This window comes from Chenopodium quinoa, unplaced genomic scaffold (genome assembly GCF_001683475.1).
Source record: "Chenopodium quinoa cultivar QQ74 unplaced genomic scaffold, ASM168347v1, whole genome shotgun sequence".
Lineage (NCBI taxonomy): Eukaryota > Viridiplantae > Streptophyta > Magnoliopsida > Caryophyllales > Amaranthaceae > Chenopodium > Chenopodium quinoa.
The window spans coordinates 8207501-8229719 of NW_018744301.1; the positions used below are offsets into that span (position 1 = coordinate 8207501).

The window sequence follows — 22219 nt, forward strand, 5'->3', positions numbered from 1 at the left end:
AAATCAGATTAACAAAGAGAAAGATAAAATTATATTGAAACTAACATATTTAGGAGCAATAGAAAAATCATAACCGGTTCCATTGTGAATTAATATTATCCTACAATACAAACTTATGTAGCATAGTTGAGTACTATTTAAAATAGAGAATTGACATATATATATGTTTCAGATGCATCATCTTCATAAAGAAAAGTCTTAAAATTCAGTAAAGGATGAATTAGAATCTCCAAAAAAAACATAGCCACAAGTCAACACATAACTTGAATGATTCAAAAAGTTCAAAAATATTATAAGCATGAAATAAGTAGCTCGTACAGTCGTACCATTGACAACTTAGTAAAGAATTGTTCCACTGGGAGATAAGGCTGCATGAAAGAAAATAAGATGAATAAATTTAAGAACATATGAAAATATAATCCTATATAATAATAAATAGCATGCATACAAATACCTCATGGTAAATTCTGGAAAACTTCTTTGTAAATTACATTGTTTGTAGTATTAGAAAGTTCATTGTCCTTGTCAAATATTAAAATTTTTAATCCTTTATTACTTGTCACTCTGGATATTGCAACACAGAGTTGTCTATGACTGAAGACTGGTCTTGGGAGATATAAACCTACATGTGAAAGTGATTGTCCCTAACTTTTATTTGTCATCATAGCAAAACAAATAACCAATGGAAACTGTCTTCTTTGAAGCTTGATAGGAAAATTGGTGGTATCTGATGAGCTTAATGTCATTTGAGGAATGAACACTTTATGCCCTATATTACTACCTGAAATGATTTTAGCTTCAACAACATGGTTTCCAAGCTGAGTGATCACCAATCTAGTACCATTACATAGGCTAGAGGACTGATCTATATTTCTAAGAAGCATGATATGAACACCAACTTTCAACTAGATTATATGATTCGGCACCCCAGAGCATCTAATGGTATTTAGGAACTAAGGTGGGTAGATGTCTTCAACACCCATGGTTGCATCTGCCTGACATACATTATCAGAATTAAATATACCTTCTCTTCACCTGGTAATAAAGATAGCAAGTAATCATTGATGATATCTACATTATCATGAGTTGGGGCTAAAATAACTCTTTCTCGAAGATATTTTGGATCCCATAAATTCTGCAAAATTTCCGGATAAGTACTTTCAACAATAGCTTCAACTGGATTACATGCTTCTCTTATTAGATTCTCATCAGGGATTATTATAGTTCCTTCACCATCATACGGCTCTCCTAACTTACCATCTCCAACTTTTAATATCCACTCTGAGAATTCCTTTATATCTTGATTGCTTAAATCTGAACTTTCCACTTGAAGCCTCATGTTCCTTGTAAGTTTCAAGACCTCACAATGATCCCACAAATAAGATGAGTTGATTGTGGAAAAAACAATGTCTTGTCTACTTCCATTTGTGATAACCGGAAGAATTTGTCGAAAATCTCCTCCAAACACGATTACTTTGCCCCCAAAAGGTTTCTCCGTGGGCCTTAGAACATCCCTTAAGCTTCTGTCTAAAGCTTCAAAGCAAAATTTGTTGACCATAGGAGCTTCATCCCAAATGATAAGTTTTGTTTTCATTAAAAGCTCTGCCAAATCACTTCCTGGTTTAATATTACAAGTTGATTCTTCAGTTACATTTAAAGGTATCTTTAACCTAAAATGGGTTGTTCTTCCTTTGGGAAGGAGGAGTGATGTAATTCCACTCGAAGCAACGGGAAGCACAATTTCTCCTTTAGACCGCAGAGCTGCACAGAGAGTTCTCCAAATAAAAGTTTTTCCAGTCCCACCATATCCATATATGAAAAATACACCCCCTTGACCTCTTGACACGGCAGCCATAATCTTCATGTATATCTTTCTTTGCTCATCTGTAAGACTTGAAAAAAGTTTCTCGTGCTCTATATGCAAAACTGGTCTATCATATTGAAGTTCATCTTGAATTAGCTTGTTTCTTCCTTCTGACATAAGCATGTCATCTGGGAATGGTAACATGGGATATTTTCGAAGCGTACCACCATTACCTTGTAAATTTTTTTCAATTTCAGTAAGAGTGTGGCCCTTCAATTGATCTTCATTTAGCTGCAAATCTGTGCATTTTAATGTAATATGTAAATTATGCATCTAATAAATGAATATATATAAGCAAATATATAAAGAGTATTTGGTGAAAATTTATGTATTTTAAGTATCTTACTGGGTTAGTAGAGGTATGTAATGTGGCTTATAGTTATCAATTATGATTGCATTATTCTGTTTATGCAATGATTAAACTGAAATTTACAATTAGCCTGAATGTGCCTTTAGCAGTATAGCAAGGCTATTTTTTTATATAATATTATTATTTGGCCTTGAAAATTACATGCTTAATTTTTGCGTTATTGCAGATTGTACGTGACTAGGAGATCAAGCTGATATGTTCAGGATGTGGTTAGATCAGAAGTAGGCTAACAGGAGAAGTAAGTAGTATCTACTATCTCTCCTATATCTATTTTTTTATGGATAACATCTTTCATGCAATCTCTTTTAGGACAATAAGTAGCCCTAACATTTTATGCTTTAGAATAACTATTTCTCTTACTTACAGAGTTTAAGCTTTGTGGACTGTCCTATTTGACTTATTACTTGTGAGTTTAAGCTGAATATTAAATTTAATCATTAATGTCTTTGGTGCTTAGCCTGTAAACTTCTATATTGCATGATCAAATGTTTGCTTAGTCACATTTAGGTATGTTTCTTGCTAATTGAAATCTAGATTGCGCATAGCAAATTGAAGATGGTTTTTCTTACTAATTAATATGTAACTTATTCTAAGAAATGAGCACGTTTCTTAGAGAAGATGTTTACCATCAATATGTATAATGTGTCTTTGTCTGTGAATAATATCATCAGATAGTAAATGCCATGTCGCTTCCCAAACATACTCTGGTCGTGATAGACTGTCAGACAACAGTATCATAGAAAAAAGGCTTCTTAAGTAATGTGCAGATCCCCAAAAGCTTGTTTCTTTAATCCCATCAATGTATTCTTTGTCGTCATCTAATAGTCCTACTGCATAGCAAGCATCTTTAAATGAAGGATATTGAACACCATCGATCGTTCTTATATCCTCATAACATGTTGGGCCTTTGACATGATTTAGTAACACTCTTAAGTAGTATCTCTCTACACAACCTGGGGGAACATGGTAGATTCTCCCAATAGAAAATCTTCCTTTAATTTTTCTTTTTCTCCATCGTTTTTCTTCTCTGATCCACACGAACCTTTTTGGGAATTCAGCATAAGTGAGTTGTCTAGCTTCCTCATCACTTTTGTTACACTCCATCCATGCTAAGAACATTGAATTCTCAATAGAAGGCTTGTTTATGACTGAATCTATAGGATCATCGTCTTAAAACACAACATTTTGCTCATCTAAAAGACGAAAACTCAATCTTTCAACAGGAGGAAATCTATAATGCATGTCAAATCCAAAAATTCTCCAAGTTGCTTCACAAGGTGAAATATACTTGCAATTTGTAAGAAAATATGTATAAATACTTTTTTTTAAAAAAAACATATGTATAAATACTTTCTTAACCAACGTAAATCCAACAAAAAAAAATAACTATATAATTTTAAGAAACTTAAAAAGTGTAATCAGGGAAACTAACCTGCAATCATAATAGGACTTTATTTCATCAACATTATCACCATTTTCTCCAGAAAGTGCAGCTGTAACACAATCATTTCCTTTATTACTGTATTTAAATAATTACTTGATCGACCTGTGTTGGTTGCACCATTCAATATTGATATGAGCACGATATTTTAGCAAGAGTGTCGGGTTGTAGGGAACAACAAATCTGTTATCCAGTTTGACTCCGTTCTTTTCAATAAATTTGCCATCATCCCTTCTTTTGTACATTGGATACCCTTCTTCATCAAATCTTGTGCTTTCAGTGAAATTCTTAGGGAAATGTTTCGAGCATTTCCCCTCTTTCATGCATGGAGAATTTTTGTTCATCGCACCACAAGGACCATGCATCATATTATCCCCAAGAATTTCATATAATTCAGGGGTCTCTATTGGATCCAGAATTTCAGTAGATATAACTCTATCAATATCCTCTGCGGTTGAAATCTTATCATCGGGATGCAAAAATAGAAGGATATGAGCATGAGGAAATCCACGCTTTTGAAACTCTATTGTGTAAACCACGGAAAGAAAAAAAAAACTTATTTCATTTAGCTTATAAGCAAATATGTTTATGATACAATATCAATATTCGAAAATCTCATAGCATATAAATGACATAATAGAATAGCATTACAAACTTACAAGCATTAACTCTCCCGAACATTTTTTTATCTTTGAGATCATGTATTAATCGATCTAGTTTCATCTTGAAAACTGGGCATAGGATGTCAGGTCTATCCTCTGATTTGAGTCCCCTCTTTCGGACAAATCTATTGATTTGTGGCCATTTTGGATTACAAGTGAATGTGATAAATAAATCTGGGTATCCATAACACTTACATATGGCCATGGCGTCTTGATAATTTTGCATCATGTACCTGAATCCTGCTGTAAATGATGAAGGTAAAACTACCCGTTTTCCAATGGAGGATGGATCTGTGTCTCCCCTCATTACAGCATCAGCAAGGTTCCTGTATAATTCTGACCTTAATTGCTTCTGATTTGTTTGAATGTAATTTAGTCGTTCTGCCTCTATCATTGTATACGCATCAACTAAAAATTGTTGAAATAACTTTCTTGACAACAACAATGTTGCAGATTCATGTAACCTGTCTTGAATCCTAAATGCAAAATACTCTCTAATACTTAATCGTTGTCGTTTCCTCATAGAATTTTCATCGGTGTCCCTCAACGGAATATTACCTCTATATCCATCCTCACCATATGGAAATAACAACGGGTATTGCATAGCAAGGTAAGAAGGATGAAGTTCATTAATTCGTTGCATTGTAGCATTCCTGATTGTCTTTCAACAATAATATCCCTATCTGTCGAACATCCAATATCTCCCACAATGAGAGCTGCCACTTCAGATTCACTTGGGAGGTTGTATGTCCTCACATCAGTCTTTCGTTTGCCGATAAGTTTTAATTTGATATTTTGAGAATCGTTAGAATTAAATCGATCTCTTGTCATTCTAAAAGCTTTAGAAATAGGGTTGTGCAGATCAAGCATTGTTTTGAGGTCATCAATAATTGCATCTTTGAATTCATCAGAATTTCTTGAGTGGCCATAAAAAAATGTTAAATTAGTCCTTAATAAGTGATGTATCAGTTGATTAAGTTTAATAATTTATGAAAAAAAATGAAAGAAACTAATAAAAATACCTCATGGCACGCTTTCTATTTGCAACCTCATTTTCTGTGTCATATGTGTAAAGCTGATATAATTTTGGAGATGATCCAGAATTTGGTAACAAACTTCCAATTCTATGATAGTTTTGACCATGTAATTTGAAGACATAAGGTTCTCGACCTTGGTTAATTGTTGTGTCAATCTTTCCTCCCATTGACGTAAATGTGTGCAACATGTTGTAACCTCTTATATTCTCTTGAAAATGCTTACTTTTAACATCATTATTCTTCAAAAATCTATTAAGTGGCGGTTGTGGTTCCTTTAGTAAAGGTAGTTGCACTTTCCCTTGCATAAAACATAAGGAAAACTTTGGATTTTTTGAATTCCACTTCTTCTCTAGTCTTTCCTCATACCACAACATCGCACCACAAAATCTACAAGTATATACTGGATCTCCTACATCCCAGTATTCTGTTTTATGATACAACCACGTTAGTTAATTACTAATACATGTTAGGAAAATAAATTGTAAGGAGAAACACATTACCTTTCAATGAGTTAGCTGAGATATCATTTTCACCTAAACACAAAAATTACATAAATATTAAAATATGAGGTTGTTGAATTACTTAAAACTTTAAATAATGTTAACATTGTTATATAATACCTTTGCTATCTGCAGTGTCGTCATTGATATTGGGATTTTCTTCTAAGGAAAAACAGAGCTACTCTCACCTATATAGGAGGTTGCTGCATTACTTAAAGCGTTATTCAATTATAATTATAATTATTACATTTTTGATATATAATACCTTGGTTAACTGCTGTGTCATCATTCATAGTAGAATTTTCCTCTAAGGGCAAAGCAGAGCTACCCTCACCTGTATTTGAATAGACACATTCATTTCATTTAGAATATACTACGTACATTTTAATCAACACCAATAACAATACAAAAATTAGTAGTACCTCCTGATATTGTTACCAAGTTTGGAACGTTGTTGTCTCTTGACATTATGATTCTTTTTGAATTACTTTTTTTCCGGGCATCAAAGTGATAAGTTGAGCCACATCACATAGAGTAGAAGTATGGATTCTCCGAAATTGGTTGGGAACAAAGTGCACTTGATTTAAAAAAATCATCCATAATTAATACGGCAAACAGAGCACATTAAAATACTAAGAACCAAAAAGTTGTTTGAATGGTGGTTTTATACAAAAAAAAAAAAAAAAAAAAAAAAAAAAAAAAAAAAACCTATAATTGTATCTGCAACAATGATGGAAATTATAAAATGACTTCAACTTATGAGATCAACTTTAATTTGATACATTGTATTAAGTATCACAATTTGAAGATCAATTAATTATAAACCAAGTAATCGTAAGACTACTTCTAATTAAAAAATTTAAATGTAGATGCATGTATATTATTATGTAGTTGTTCTCTATTAACTTCTAGTTTTGTATAGCCGCGCTTATTCTATCCATCTCATCCCCTCACCCACAAAAACCAATAAAAAAAAGAGTTTAAAGGTAGTTTAAACATGCTAGCTATTGTGTTGTAGCTAAATTTAAAAGTAAGAGTGACCTGACCATTTGAAATGTCGCCTAATGGGTTCCTTTGAATTGATTGTACATCTTTATCCTTTGTTTGCTCTATATCACCTATATAATATATTTTTCATGTTTAGTTGAATTTGCCCGACCATAGAGAGAGTAATTTTATTCAATATGTAAATTAGAAATTACCATGATTTTCACTATCACGATTTCTACGCTTCCTTGTGATTATCGCTTTTCTCTTTAGCCTTGCAAGCCGTGCAAAATTTGGATCCATGGATAAATCTGTTGACAATATGTGGATAAATTATTTATATAACAAAAATTAAGCTTTATACGATGAACTCATTTGTTAATGTGACGTACTTTATATTGATATGAAGTTGTTTGCGTATGACATCAAAAGCAAAAATAAAATATTAAAATTGTATGCAATAAGTATAGTTCTACCGCATGAAACTTATGAATTTCAATATCTTTAGACCAAAATCAATTAAAAAAAATCTTTTAGAAGGGTTTCTTTTTCAATATGATATAATTAACTTACCATGTATCAAAGTAGTATTACTTATAAAATATTTTATGCTTATCACTATAGAATGAAATAAAATTGTCATCTAAGGAAATACTAAACTATTTTAATCATATATACTATACCTAAATATACTGTTAATTCCTTTCCAAATGTATATTCCATTAGCTTTTTCATAACTACTTCTTTGCTACCGATACTTTCTCATAATTTAGTCGGCCAAAAAATTATATAAGATCATTTTTCTACCCTATGAATATATTGAATTTTATTACACGAAGTAAATAGTTAGGATGTTGTATATCTTTTCATACATACCTAAATTGGTCATTTAATCAACTAATCATATATTTTAGATATATTGGAATCAAGAAAATCATTTTGACAATCTATTTACTATGCGTATGCTGCCTAAATATATTCTTATTTCCTTGGAATCCTTGCCAAGTTTATATTCATTATCTACATTCTATGTCATAAGCTGCAAGATTCACTAAAATGAACCTACTCTATATGATGCTTGATTATTGTAAAAAAGATCATTTGAATTTTTTTTGTTTAATAATACTTTTATTTTATTTTTTTACAAAAAACTGAATTTAGTGGATTTTTTTACTCTATGATGACTATGATTTTTCATTAAATAAATTAAATAGATAGGAAATAAATAGTTAGGTTGTTGTACATCTTTTCATTACTACCTAAGTTGATCATGAAATTTTATTTATTTATTTTTGGGTACAGGAGTACTGTGCAGAATTTCGCTCTATGGGATTAATGGAATCTTGTGTACGTCAATACACAAATGTACATATAATGTCTTTTTTTTAGGAAATATATAATGCCTAAATTTGTTTAAGTTTGCTGTCAACTATTTATTTATTTATTTTTGTACAGAGCTCATTATATATTCTACATGTAACTCAAACAAAGAATTATTTTTTGCATTAACATTTTGAGAACGATTTTTTCATGTGTATTATTTAATTATTCTTATTAATATTCAATTCAAATATAAAATAGGCAATGTAATATTAGACGACGAATAAAATAATAAAATATCTTTGTAAAAGTACTACAATCAAAAGTTGGAAAAATTATATTCCACGAATCTTATTATAATTTGTACTAAAAGATAAAATTCAATTATTCTTCGGAAACAAAACAATAATACTAAAAGCTTTGACCTCATAACTATCTTTCATACAAAGTTCAATCCTTGCTAGTGTTGTCCTCTTTTTCTTGTTTTACTACTATCTTCCTTTTATTGATAGAGTGTTGTGCAGAACTTGATTCGCCTTTAATCTCAACAGATGAAACATTCTCAAGAGGTCTTTTTGTTGGAGTGATAAAGAAATCACTTGGATCCCCATTATCACAAATCACAGATTTAGATTCCTATGATATAAGTTTCAAGATGTTTTTAGTACAATAGTCAATTATATATACATAATTAAAAATCATATACTTAATTATGTATCAACTTTTTGTATATTAAAAGTTTACCTTTTCTTTCTCAGATGAAGTTTCTATTGGTTTATTGGAAGGCTGAACATCGACATCATCTTCCTGCAAATATTGATTAATAAAATGCATTTAAAAATTTACTTTGCATCATAATTGACCATATTTTATGATGAGATTTATAATGTCATTAGTTACCTCCACATTACTATTGACTTCCAAAAAGGATTTGATTAAATTCTCATCATCACTTATTTTGAGGACATTAAACTTATCCCAATTTTTTTCGAGATTGTACTTCGAAATTTGGACCTTGAACAAAAAATTTTTGTTCAAAAGTAATTCAAGTTCTTTTGGATATGGATCATTTTTACCTTCCTGCATAAAAAGAAATTGTATTAGAATGGTTGGACAAAGAAGGGTTGGATAGTCCAATATGAGTATTAAAACTCAAATGTTATACTCATATTTTTAAATACCTTTGACAGCTTATCCTTCAAATCTGTAGCTGATATTTGAAGAATTTGAAATATTTCACGATTAAACATGACAAAAGTTGCTATTCCGCTATCATTTTCCACCGTCACAGTCACTTTGTACCCACATGAATAGAATTGTAAATATTGCAAAGTATGAAGCATTTAAATATTTCATATAATCATGTACTATATTTTGAAAAAGTACCTTGGTGGAGCAGATTTCACATGTGCGTCACATTTTTGGCACCAATATCATCTTCCACCTCCTTCATAATTAACCTTTTTGTTACATTGTTTGCAAGAATTATAGTACCATGCGGTATCAGATTCTATACCAACGATGGTAGCAAATGTCACAAAATAACATTCCTGTAAAATCCATATAGTATATTAATTAATTAGATTTTTTTTAAAAGATGTATCTCTTTTTTAAAAAAAAAAGTGTAGTGAAAAATCTATAATTATATATCAAAGGGAATATATTATCTCGCAATATTTAATTATCCCGTTTTTATTATGACCTGTGTGATTGGATAAATAAAAAAAATCTTATACAATATATTAATAAAAGAATACATTCTAGTAGAATATTTGTTAAACTGTATTCTATCTATAAAATAACTAAACTATATATGCGTTATTTTTATTCAGAAAAAAATTCTATAAATTTTGTTAATATTTAATTATTTATATACACACATAATTATCAAATTAACATACTTTATTAGTCTCACATATCTCCTCCAATTGCTTGCGTTCAGACATTATCAAAAATTCATCGGACAAATAATGTGATATTTGACTTGGCAACTGAGTTATATTTTGTGAATGAGAATCATCTCCACCTATAATGCTAACACCAGTAAAAAAAATTATCAGTTAGATATATGTTAGTTAGTTGGCAATATACACATATTTAATAAAATTAACTTAGTGATTTGTTATACCTGCTCCTAAAATCACGCACTTCAGATATGTCTTCATTAAGGAATATCTTTGTTGCAAAAAGTGAATTTTGTAGAGTAACTTCATCTAAATAACAAAACTTATCAATATTCAATTATATCTGTTTCGGTTGAAAACAATGGGACCTTGCCGAAGGTCCACTAAAATGGAGAAGACTGGATTCGATCCAAGCTGTGTTGGGCCGAAGGTTTCCTGCACAGTGAACACACGTAAACTAGCCTCGGGGGTGTTTCCGAGGAAGGCCCCTCCGATGCTAAAGTCAGTACAATGTGTAAAAAGGAAGACACTATGCAAGAGAGTTTGTAGCTTGAGGCTTTTGTGGAGTATTTCTCAATGCAAGAATGAGCATATGAGTTGGAATAATCCGTGTATGAGATAATGTATGGGATGATGCATGTGTTGTTGTGTCTGATAGTGTATATGATGTTATGAGATGTCTTCTTGAATGTGTTAATATGAGGGCTTTTATACCTCATCATATTTGGAGAGGTTGGGCTTTAGCCCAATTGGCTTATTTTGTGGGCTGACTTTTGACTTTTGAGCAATTGGAGAGTTGAACCTTGACCTTGGGCTTTTAATTGGATCATTTAGTGCTCCGGCCCAATTTTGACTAAATTGGACCCAAACAACTTGCCCCCCAGACCCGATTTGGAAGAATGACGGGTCGGGTTTGATTTAACTCAGAAAAGGAGGGAAGTAAATGATTTAATTGATCCAAAAATTTGAATTTAAACCGTAATTAATGAGATAACAACGGTTAATGATTTGCGGAAGTTGGACGGATAATGGGCGGTTTAATCACAAGACATGTGTTTAATGGTTACTTAGTGGGTACTTAAGAGAAATTAAAGCACAGACTCTTCGTATCCCGTACCTGGAGATATAAACAGAGGCGCGTCATTCTCCTCACTGATTCACCAACACAAACCCAGAATTCTTCGAGAGAGAATCCAAGAATCCGTATCAAAACTTCGCAAATTCCCCCGAGCATTGAGCTTAGAAACTGAGACTTGCCACTACGGACTCGTAAATCGGCAAATTTCGCTTCAGATTAAGGTAAATTCCTTTGATTTCAGTTTATTTTTCTTCGAATTCGAACTCCTTCCCCTCTTCTTTCGACTTTTCTCTTCGAAATAGTCCATGGCAAGAGGAGTTAGAGGTAGAGCCCGTGCTCCAAGAAGAGCAAGGCCGATTCCCGATCCTAGGAATAGGATTGGGACCTGGAATGGTCGAAGGCCGGAGTCTGACCCTGCTGATGGGATTAGGGCGACTCCCCTTTCCTCGGCTCCTCCTCAAAGAACGGATGAGCCGAGTGCTTCTGGACGGGATGATGAAATTCCCGCTGTCCTTTGGGATATCCTCCCTGGGTTTTCAGAGTGGGAGAATGCCGAAGTCGCTTCGGCCATGATAAAGAACCGCCCCTACTCATGGTGGGTAGAGAACGCCGATCAATATCGATTTGCTGAGCAAATTGAGTTGCACTACGGCATTTTTGAAGCTGATGGATATTGGTGCCGAATGCCCTCAGCATCCGATAGAATCCATCGTCCACCCCCGGGGTATGTGGGGGTGTACACGAGACAGCTTCAGTATGGGCTGAGGTTCCCTTTGGACGTTTTCGTCCGAGACTTGCTGATCCATTACAACATTTCCCTATGTCAGCTAACCCCCACCAGCATCCGAAGGGTGATGACATACTTATGGGTCTGCAAGTTCTTCAGATACGTGCCGAACCTGCACTGCTTCAGAAAGCTCCATCGGCTAGTGCCAAATATTCAGAGTGGGCACGGAAGCCATGGTTCTGGGTGGTATCGGATTGAGTCCCGGCCCCAATACTTGACCATGTGGCCAAATGACTCTTCAGACAAGGACTGGAGAGGTCAATGGATTTGGGTTAGGGCACCCATAGATCCGGGCCACCCTTGTGTCTTCAGCGCTCCCCGGTACTTAGCTGAGCCTGATCCCGAAATGGGAAGTCTAGGTCCCCCCGCAGATAACGGGGCGGATCCGAACCTGGATCAGCAACATATCTTCGGCAAGCTGCCGAACCCGGGGGGAAGTGGTCGAATGCAGCATATCCCGGAGACTTGGCTCCCCGATACGCATTATGTTTTCCAAGAGAATATGCTAGCAGCTGTTGGCCTCAGCCGAAAGTTTAAGGATGGTAAGCTTCTTCGGCTGGGGCCGAGGCTTTTTACTACCTCTTTTTCTTCTCTCGCTTTGCTTTTTTATGCTGTGCCAACATATCTGAGCTAAACTTTTTCCCTTTCCTTTTTTCAGAGCGAGACGAGACCAACGTTGGTATTAACTACGCTCGTCTTGGTGTTAACCGAGAGCGAGTTGTAACTGAACGGGCCCCGTCTATCACTGAGCCGAGGCATAGGGAAGTTCATCTGGACTCTTCCCACTTCCAAATTGAGGCTGTTGCTCTGTATCAGAGGCAGAAGCCTTGGTGGAAGAAGAGAGACCCTTGGTTTCAGCTGCTGAACGAAGAAGCTGAAGCTGCCCGCACAGCCGAAGAGGTTGCACGGGTACTTGAGGCTTGTGAAGGAGGAGAAGGGTCCTCCAGAGCTGCTGAAGCCGAAGCTGCAGCTAGAGCAGCTGAAGAAGACGAGGCTTTGCTGAAGACCTCGGTGAGCTTTCAGACAACTTTTTTCTTTTCTTCTTTCTTTTTTTTTTTTTTTTTTTTTACTCACACTCTTCTTCCCCCCTGTCTGTTACAGTCTGAAGAGAGTAACAGACACAGAGAAGGCAAAGCTCCTGTTCGTCCCGAAGATCAAATACAAGAGTCTTCAGATTCAGATATGGACGAGCAGCCCCTTCTGAAAAGGCGCCGAAGGATGGCCATCATCGGCCCTCATGATTTTCAGCAGAGGCCGATGACCATCGGCGTCGCAATAAGGGAACCTGAGGAAGGCAATGGATCGCCGAGGGTTCCCCAGCCAACACCCCAATCTCCTCAAAAGACCCCTCCGCCACCTCCTGAGATGGAGGTGGATCAGAGAACTCCCGAACCTAAGGGAGGGGTCCAAGAAGAAATCAAGAAGAGTGCTGCTGAGCACGAAAATAAAGATGCCGTGATGTCAAGTGCTGAAGGCTTCACGGCAGATATCGCCAGAGAGGTTGAGGCTTTCGTCCTCACCCCTGAAGAAGAGGAGGTCATAGTACTTGACTCCTCTGAGAAGGACGATGCTGAGACAACCAAGGCTAATCAAGCTCCATCGTCGTCCTTCCCTTCTTTCCAGACTCTGCATTCTGGAGAAATGGGTTTCTCGGCCCCCCGAATTCCAATCCCAGATCACATCTGGGACCTCATATGGGGTCAAAACCGAGAAGGAGCTGCAGCCTACTTCGGCAATTTTGCTGGCATGTCCGAAGTAGACAGGGCAAGGATCTGGTCGCTGAAGGCCACTGCTGGGATGGGCGAATCCAGTAGATCAGTTCCTGACCCAGCCAGGTCTAACCAACTGCTGATGATGCAGGTAATTTTCCTTCATTTCCTCCGAAATTCAGCTCTATTTTTTTTTTTTTTTTTACTTATTATTTTTTTTTTTTGTCTTCCTGTTTTCAGTTCGTGCACAATCAGACTCTCACTGTAGAGCTGATTGATACCCTACAAGATAGGGTAGACGCTGCTGTGCACGAAAGGAAGGTGGCTGAAGAGGAAGTTAAGCTTGCTAAGCTGAAGCAAGCAGCAGCTGAAGAGAAGCAGCAGGAGGTTGAGGAGTACGGTAAAAAAGCTGCCGAAGCTCTGAAAACCTTCTGCGATGCTATGGAGATGGAGGTTTTTCCCCCACTGATGGAAGGGGAAAAATTCCTCCAGGAGCATATGGGAGTGGACGTCTCCAAATTCAAGGCTGCTATTGAAAGCCGAATTCAAGAAGGAACTGCTGCACAAGCTGAAGTGCAGCAGCGTCTAGAGGCTCTTGAAGCCAGCCGAATGGCTGCTGAAGAGTTGCTCTTGGCCAAAGACGTCCAACTCTCAGAGGCTGCTGCTGCTCTGAAGCTCAAAGAGCTAAATTCCAAGAGGCTGAGGATCAACTGCTGATCCAGAAAGTTGAAGTGGCCCAAGCTCAGACAAAGGCTTTCCAAATTCAGCAAGAGCTGAATGAGCTGAAGGGTTCCTCCTCCAAAGTCGCTGATGAGCTGAAGAAATCCAAGGAAGACTTGGAGGAGACCCAGAAGAAGCTGGCTGATGCTGAGGCTTTACTCAAAGTCCGTGTTTACACCCAAGAGGAATATGAGATGGGTTTCAGAAACGGATTCCGAGTATGCCGAAGAGTCTGCCTTCATGTTGAGCCGAAGCTGGACTGGTCTAAATGTGCTGAGTGGGTCCAGAATCCCGAAGACCCTCACATGAAGTATGCAACTCCAGCTGAAGCTGAAATTCTTAAGGCTGAGGAAGCCGAAGAGGAAGCTGAAAGATTGGAGTTGGAAGCTGAGCAGAGGGAAAGGGAGGCTCGGCAAAGTGCAAAGCCCGCCTCTTCTGCTGCTGGAGCTGAGGCCACCATGGGACTCAACGCTGATCAGTCTGATCCCCCGGCTGAAGCATAGGAACTCGGGCAGTCGTCTTCAGAATCTTGCGGTTCATCATGTGCTTAACTTTAGACTTGCCGCTTTCTGAGTTTTTTGCCTTGTTTTTTGCTTCAGCTTGCCTTGTCGTACAGCAGTTTTATTTTTTTGCTTATGTACGTATTTCGGCAGCTGTTATTTTCCGCTTGTGGGCGGCTGCCGATACTGAATTATTGAACTTGTAGCTCAATTTTTTCTTCAGTTGCTTTATTTTTGAATGCTTTACTGTTTCTTTTCTTCAACTCTGCCGAACATAGCTGCACTGCGTGCTTCTTGCCCCCACAGAAATTGAAGTATGACTTTAGTTGAATAAGCAATTTCTGAACTTCTTCAAAATAGATATCCGAAACACAGGGCCAACTTAAGGCAATGCTTCTGGGATACAAGTCTTACTGAAGATTGACTGTCTGAAAGTTGGATATCCGAAACATAGGGCCAACTGAAGGCAATGCTTCTGGGATACAAGTCTTACTGAAGATTGTCTGAAAGTTGGATATCCGAAACACAGGGCCAACTGAAGGCAATGCTTGGGATATTAGCTTTCTGGGACTAACCTCTTTAGAACAAGTCTTACTGAAATTTGACTTCAGCTGAAAGACCAGCGTTCTTAAAGAAGACGCATATCCGAAACACAGGGCCAACTTAAGGCAATGTTTCGGATAATGGCTCTCTGGGATACAAGGCTCAGTTAAGGCAATATCCCAGAACTGTCCATGGACTCATGTCTTTGGAGAACAGGTCTTACTGATGTTTGATTTCAGCTGAAAGACCAGTGTTCTTTAAAAAGACTGAGTTTTGTAAGCCATCTGAAACCCAGTTACCCGAAGGCGAAGGTTTCAGACGAGGCTGATTTAAAAAGGCTGTTATCCTTGATTTTCTGTCTATCTTTGAAAAATGGATACCCGAAACACAGGGCCAACTTAAGGCAATGTTTCGGATAATGGCTCTCTGGGATACAAGGCTCAGTTAAGGCAATATCCCAGAATTGTCCATGGACTCATGTCTTTGGAGAACAAGTCTTACTGAAGTTTGACTTCAGCTGAAAGACCAGTGTTCTTTAAAAAGACATGAGTTTTGTAAGCCATCTGAAACCCAGTTACCCGAAGGCGAAGGTTTCAGACGAGGCTGATTTAAAAATTTTCAACTGTTGCTGTTATCCTTGATTTTCTGGCTATCTTTGAAAAATGGATACCCGAAACACAGGGCCAACTTAAGGCAATGTTTCGGATAATGGCTCTCTGGGATACAAGGCTCAGTTAAGGCAATATCCCAGAATTGTCCATGGACTCATGTCTTTGGAGAACAAGTCTTACTGAAGTTTGACTTCAGCTGAAAGACCGGTGTTCTTTAAAAAGACAGGTTTTGTCAGCAATCTGAAACCCAGTTACCCGAAGGCGAAGGCTTCAGACGAGGCTGAATAAAAAACCCTCAAAGAGTAGATAGAACAAAGAAAATTTTGAAAGGATAAACAGTTGTAAATTTTATATAAATGGCGGCTCCAAGGCCTGTCATTAGTTCAAAATGTACTTACAAAGATTGTTCTGCCCCGAAGGGTTTACACATGGTATTTTTTCAGTACATCAGCATTCCAGTGATTCTTCAACTCAGTTCCATCCAACTGCCGAAGTCGGTATGTCCCTGGCTGAAGCTCATCATAAATTTCATAAGGTCCCTCCCATGTAGCTGAGAGCTTCCCATGGATTCGGCCTTTCTGAACTGCAGCAGCATTCCGAAGGACAAGATCCCCAATTTTGAGAGGCCTTGCATGGACCCTTCGGTTATGGGAGATGAGGTCTGAACTTATCCCGGGCATATCAGCTGCCGAGAAAGCAAACACATCTCTGTTATCCCGCAGGAGCTGAATAAGTTCACAACGGGTGTTAGGATCAAGGTCCATCCCGATTGTTACACATTTCTCAGCATCTCCTTCGGCCAACTCTGCTGTTTCAGTCTGTTGGTCCATGTCCATTGCCGATGGACTGGACTCTTCAGAATCTGGTCTGCTGCCAATGTCAGCAGGTGTCCCAGTCTTTGTGTTCTTCGGCTGGCTCTCTGAGTCTTTCGGCTCAGATGAAGAGTCAACCTTTTCCCTTTCGGGACCTTTTTCTCTGGGCACTGATCCTTGGGCCGAAGCACTTAGGCCTTTCGGCTTTTTTGTGCTTGGCTCTCTTTCTTTTTCTTTCTCCTCCTCATCCTTGTCGTTATCTGGGCGACTACTGGATGGCTTGAGGTAGTTGCACCTTCGGGCGTCCTTCTGGTTGCCCTGTATCCTTTCGGGGAAGCCGGCGTCTGAGACGTAAATCATCAGCTGATGATAAGTTGAGACGACCCCTTGGATCTCGTGAATTATGGGTCTCCCCAAAATCACGTTGTACACTGAAGGAGCGTCGATGACCAAAAACTCAATCATGACGTTCCGGGCTGCCTCATCGCAACCGATGGTGACAGGAAGCGTCACCTTCCCATCTGGATAAGTTGAAGCCCCATTGAACCCGGATACCGGATAGGGTACCGGCGTAAGGTGCTTGGGCTTCAGCTTAATTTGGTTGTAGGCCTTTCGGAACAGAATGTTTGCTCCGCTGCCACCGTCAACAAGGACCTTACTGACGTCGTGGTTGGCCACCGTGGCGATGATCACCAACGGATCCTCGTGAGGGAACGTAATCCCCCGGCAGTCGGCGGCTGTGAACGTCATGTTCGGCACCGGCGACTGGGGAGATTGAATGTCAGCGTTGTTCACCTGGTGAGTCAAAGCTCTAAGGTGACGCTTGTGCTCCCTCCGAGAGTATATTCCTCCCGAGATAACATTGATCGGAGGGAATTTCCCCTCCGGTTTTTTACTGTTTTTCCGAGGGAAATCAAGGTCCTGCCGAGGGTCCTTTGCTAACCTTTCGGATTCTTTTTTCTCGCGGTGATCCGCGATGTATTTTTTCAAGTATCCCTTCCGGACCATGTCTTCTATCTGGTCCTTCAGCTGGATACACTCTTCAGTGTTGTGGCCCGAAGACTCGTGGAACTCACACCACTGATTTTTATTTTTTCGCTGATACCACTCTGGGAGTGGTCTCGGCTTTCGGTAACTCTGCTCCTCCTTCGTCACACTGTAAATTTTGGCGCGTGGAAGAGAGAGCGGAGTGTAGGACTCGTATCTGCCTGTGTATGAGGCAAACCTGTCCTTCTTTAGGTCGCTGGCCGGAGATGGCTCCGAGGCCTTTGATTTTCCCTTTGCCTTATGGCCTTGGCCTTCAGACAAGGGTATTTGCCTCTGTTTCCCTCCCCCGGATTGAGGTTGGGTTTTTGCTTTATTCCATTCTTCGGCTCGGATGAACTTATCCGAAGCACTAAGAACTTCCTCCAAGGTCTGCGGGGTATGCATGACCATGAAGTCTAGGAATTTTCCTGGCTGAAGGCCATTCTGCATTGCAAAAACAGCTAGCCCTTGGTCCAGCTGAGAGACGCTTGATGACTCGTTACTGAAACGGGTCAGGTAGTCTCGGAGGCTTTCAGTTTCCCCCTGTTGCAGACCCATGAGCTCTGCGGTAGTCTTCTCTCGGCGGTTTGCCGTGGAAAACTTGCTCCTGAACTTGGAGGACAGATCATCCCAACCTGTTATGGAGCCTTGCCTTACTCCCTTGGAGATCCACGCTTGCGCGACCCCCTTGAGAGTGGTTGGGAAATATTTGCACCAAGTCGCCTCGGATCTGGGGCAAAGATGCATATGAGTCTCATACGAGGCCACGTGGTCCTTCGGATCCGTGGTCCCGTCATATGTGATATGCGACGGTATTTTAACCGTGGGTACGCGCTCTTCTAGTATCCATTGCTCGAATGGTGAACTAGCGGGAAGCATAATGGCCTTGCCCTTGTTCCTGGCCGAAGGGACCGCGCTCCGCCCTCTCAGAGAGGTAGGAGTGGTTTTCGTCCCTGGCTGGGAAGTCTGGGCCTCGGCTGCAGGGAACGTGAGGCGACTACGCACGCTCGGTTCCTGGCCGCCGAGTCGGTCAAGGACGCTTCTGCGAGCAGTCTCAGGTTCCCGGCGAGCAGATTCTGGCCGAGAAGCTGAGCTGCTGCTCTTATGCGCTGCTGGTCTTGAGGATGAGGATCCTTTAAATAATTGAGAGTTCTTCTTCCTCTGTTTTTCATTTTTCCAAGAATCCTCCTCCCACTCTTCCAGTTCCCGGAAGGAAGGAAGCTTCCCACCGTCATGGTCTAACTTCCTCCGCTGATGCCGGGTATGCGGAGGAGTTCGATCACGAGGCGGTGGCATATTCTGTGCCCTCATTGCCTCCATGAGTACTGCCAGCGCTCTTGCCACCTCTTCCGAACTGGGCCCCGTCAAAGGGGTCTCCGGCCGAGTGTGGGCATGAGGCCGTGCAGCCGATGGTTGGCTTCGGGACACTGAATATGTCCTATGATCAGACTGACCCCTGCTAGACCGAGAGTGGTCCGGCCTATATTGAGAGTCGTGCATTATAGGAGATAGGGAATCCTCCTTGTGTGATCCTCCCCCCGAGCCGGCACCCTTGGGAGAGTTCCGGTCCGGCGAGGGCGATGGTGTAGGGGTTTTAGGCTTTTCGCCCGCTCCTTGACGGAGGCTTTTGCTCTTGCGGTTCTTAGCCATGGCTGCTAAGATAATTGCAAGACGATCTTGGTTAGGAATTTGGCTTAAAGATTTTTGAAAGTCTTCCCCACAGACGGCGCCAAATTGTTTCGGTTGAAAACAATGGGACCTTGCCGAATGTCCACTAAAATGGAGAAGACTGGATTCGATCCAAGCTGTGTTGGGCCGAAGGTTTCCTGCACAGTGAACACACGTAAACTAGCCTCGGGGGTGTTTCCGAGGAAGGCCCCTCCGATGCTAAAGTCAGTACAATGTGTAAAAAGGAAGACACTATGCAAGAGAGTTTGTAGCTTGAGGCTTTTGTGGAGTATTTCTCAATGCAAGAATGAGCATATGAGTTGGAATAATCCGTGTATGAGATAATGTATGGGATGATGCATGTGTTGTTGTGTCTGATAGTGTATATGATGTTATGAGATGTCTTCTTGAATGTGTTAATATGAGGGCTTTTATACCTCATCATATTTGGAGAGGTTGGGCTTTAGCCCAATTGGCTTATTTTGTGGGCTGACTTTTGACTTTTGAGCAATTGGAGAGTTGAACCTTGACCTTGGGCTTTTAATTGGATCATTTAGTGCTCCGGCCCAATTTTGACTAAATTGGACCCAAACAATATCAATTTTAAAAACATAATTTGAAATAAAATAGAATTACCTCTAAAGATCTTAATCATAGAAAATTGTATTATGATAACGACGTGTCCTTGAATGTCATCCTTTACAAAATTTGACACTTGTTCAGCATACTTGCCCCATAAAGTAGTTTTCAATTTGTTCTTCCTATCAATAGTATTGAAGAAAACAATAAATTTAATTAAGAAAAATTTAACTTTTTTGTACAAAATATTATACACAATAAATTATCTCACTGTTGATCTTCTATCTCAAGTGGCAGCTTGAAATTTGGTGTAGAACCTTTCGACTCATCTATCATCTCACCTATTCCTGTAATCGTTCCGATTACATCTATAAGACACCACAAAATATATTGATTTTAAAAAATTAAATTTCTAAACAAACAGAAATTAAAAGGGACAAAAACGTGTCATTTAAAAGGTAATATGATATTTACCGACTAAATAAATGTCATTTAACTGTTTTTCAAGTATTTTATGAAAAGGGACTAAATCTAATCCGTGTAAGGAGAGCCCAACTTCTTCGCAATCTTTGATTGAAGTCTTATAAAAAAAATTGATTTTATATGTATAACAAGTTGCTCTATACTTTCCATAATTTTTTCCTACTCCAAAGTTAGAAATGATGCAAGTTGAGCCTTCTTTCACAAGTTTTTCAAATCGTTGAATAAGTGTTTGTTTGATACTGGCTTGCATCTTTGATCCCTATGATAAAAATTGTAGTAATTGTTATGTACATAAATAAATAGAACGCATGCATTTGTAGTTTGAATAAATAACGAAACAATAAAAATAACATTGTACATTTTCATCAACCAAAACGAAATCAACTGAACCAGTTTTTTCAGGTTTATTGTAGTCTGGAACATACCAAACTCTCACAATCCTAACTTTGGTCTTCCAGTTTTCTTTAAGAGAGGTTATATCATTCAACATGGTGTACGCCATTTAGAATTTAATGATATAAAATACAAACTTTTGGTTCTTATATATCAATTAAAATGATAAGTGTATATTTATATGTTTTTTACACTCAAATATAGTGTCTATTAATTTAAGGAAGGAAAAATTGCCCGCAATAATCCGACCTTTTGGCCGTCCGCTTAAAATAATCCCACATATGGATTATTTTTAAATAATCCCACCTTTACCCCCCTTCTTTTTTATTGGTCCCAACCGGTCAATTAACTTGTTATAGCAAGTTACTTGACACGTGTCGCCACCTGATTAGTCTAAAAATTAAAAAAAAAACAAATAATTAATTTTAGAAACCACCCACCACCCACCAGCCAAACCACCATCTCTACCACCGATCCCGGCGCGCTGACCCCCCTGCCACCGTTCCCGACGTGCCGACCTCACCTGCCACCCTCCCATGAACCACCGTCGAACCCCCTCCCCTGAACCACTTCGAACGCCTTCCTCCTTCACGAAATCACCCCCTTGAACCACCCTCAAACCCTCACGAAACCAGGATTGCCTCCCTTTGAACCACTGTCGAACCCCCTGCCTCCCTCACAAAACTAGGCGCGTGAACCCCCTTCTCCTCAACCCCCTTCAAACCTCCTCCCTCCGTCACGAAATCCGGTGAACCTCCTCCCTCCGTGAAATCAGGTGCCGCTGAACCTCCTCCCTCCGTCACGAAACCACGACTTCGGTCCCCCTTGCCTCGATTTCTGCCGCTCAGCCCACCGCTCTCCTTCCCCCGTCACGCGAGCTCCGTTCTGATGGTATGGTGGATCGGAGGAGGTGGATTGGTGGAGTATTGTGGTGGCTGGGGCTGGTGGAGTATTGTGGATCGGAGGAGGTGGCTGCTCCTTTTTTTTTTAAATTCATTTTTTTAATTTAAAATTTTAAACAAATTGTATGGTGACACGTGTCTTTTAAATCCAAAAAAAAATTTACCGTTGGAATAGGTAACCGGTAACTTTGGACCATTGGGAGAAGATCGGGGGTAAAGGTGGGATTATTTAAAAATAATCCAAAGGTGGGATTAATTTTAGCGGACGGCCCAAAGGTGGGATTATTCCGGGCAATTTAGATAAGGGTGGTAACTATGTCAAC

General features: G+C 39.0%; 1 pseudogene; it reads right to left on the minus strand.

The window, feature by feature from the left end:
- Positions 1–378: 378 nt before the first annotated feature.
- On the minus strand, positions 379–21103 carry LOC110695479 (annotated as a pseudogene).
- Positions 21104–22219: the final 1116 nt, after the last annotated feature.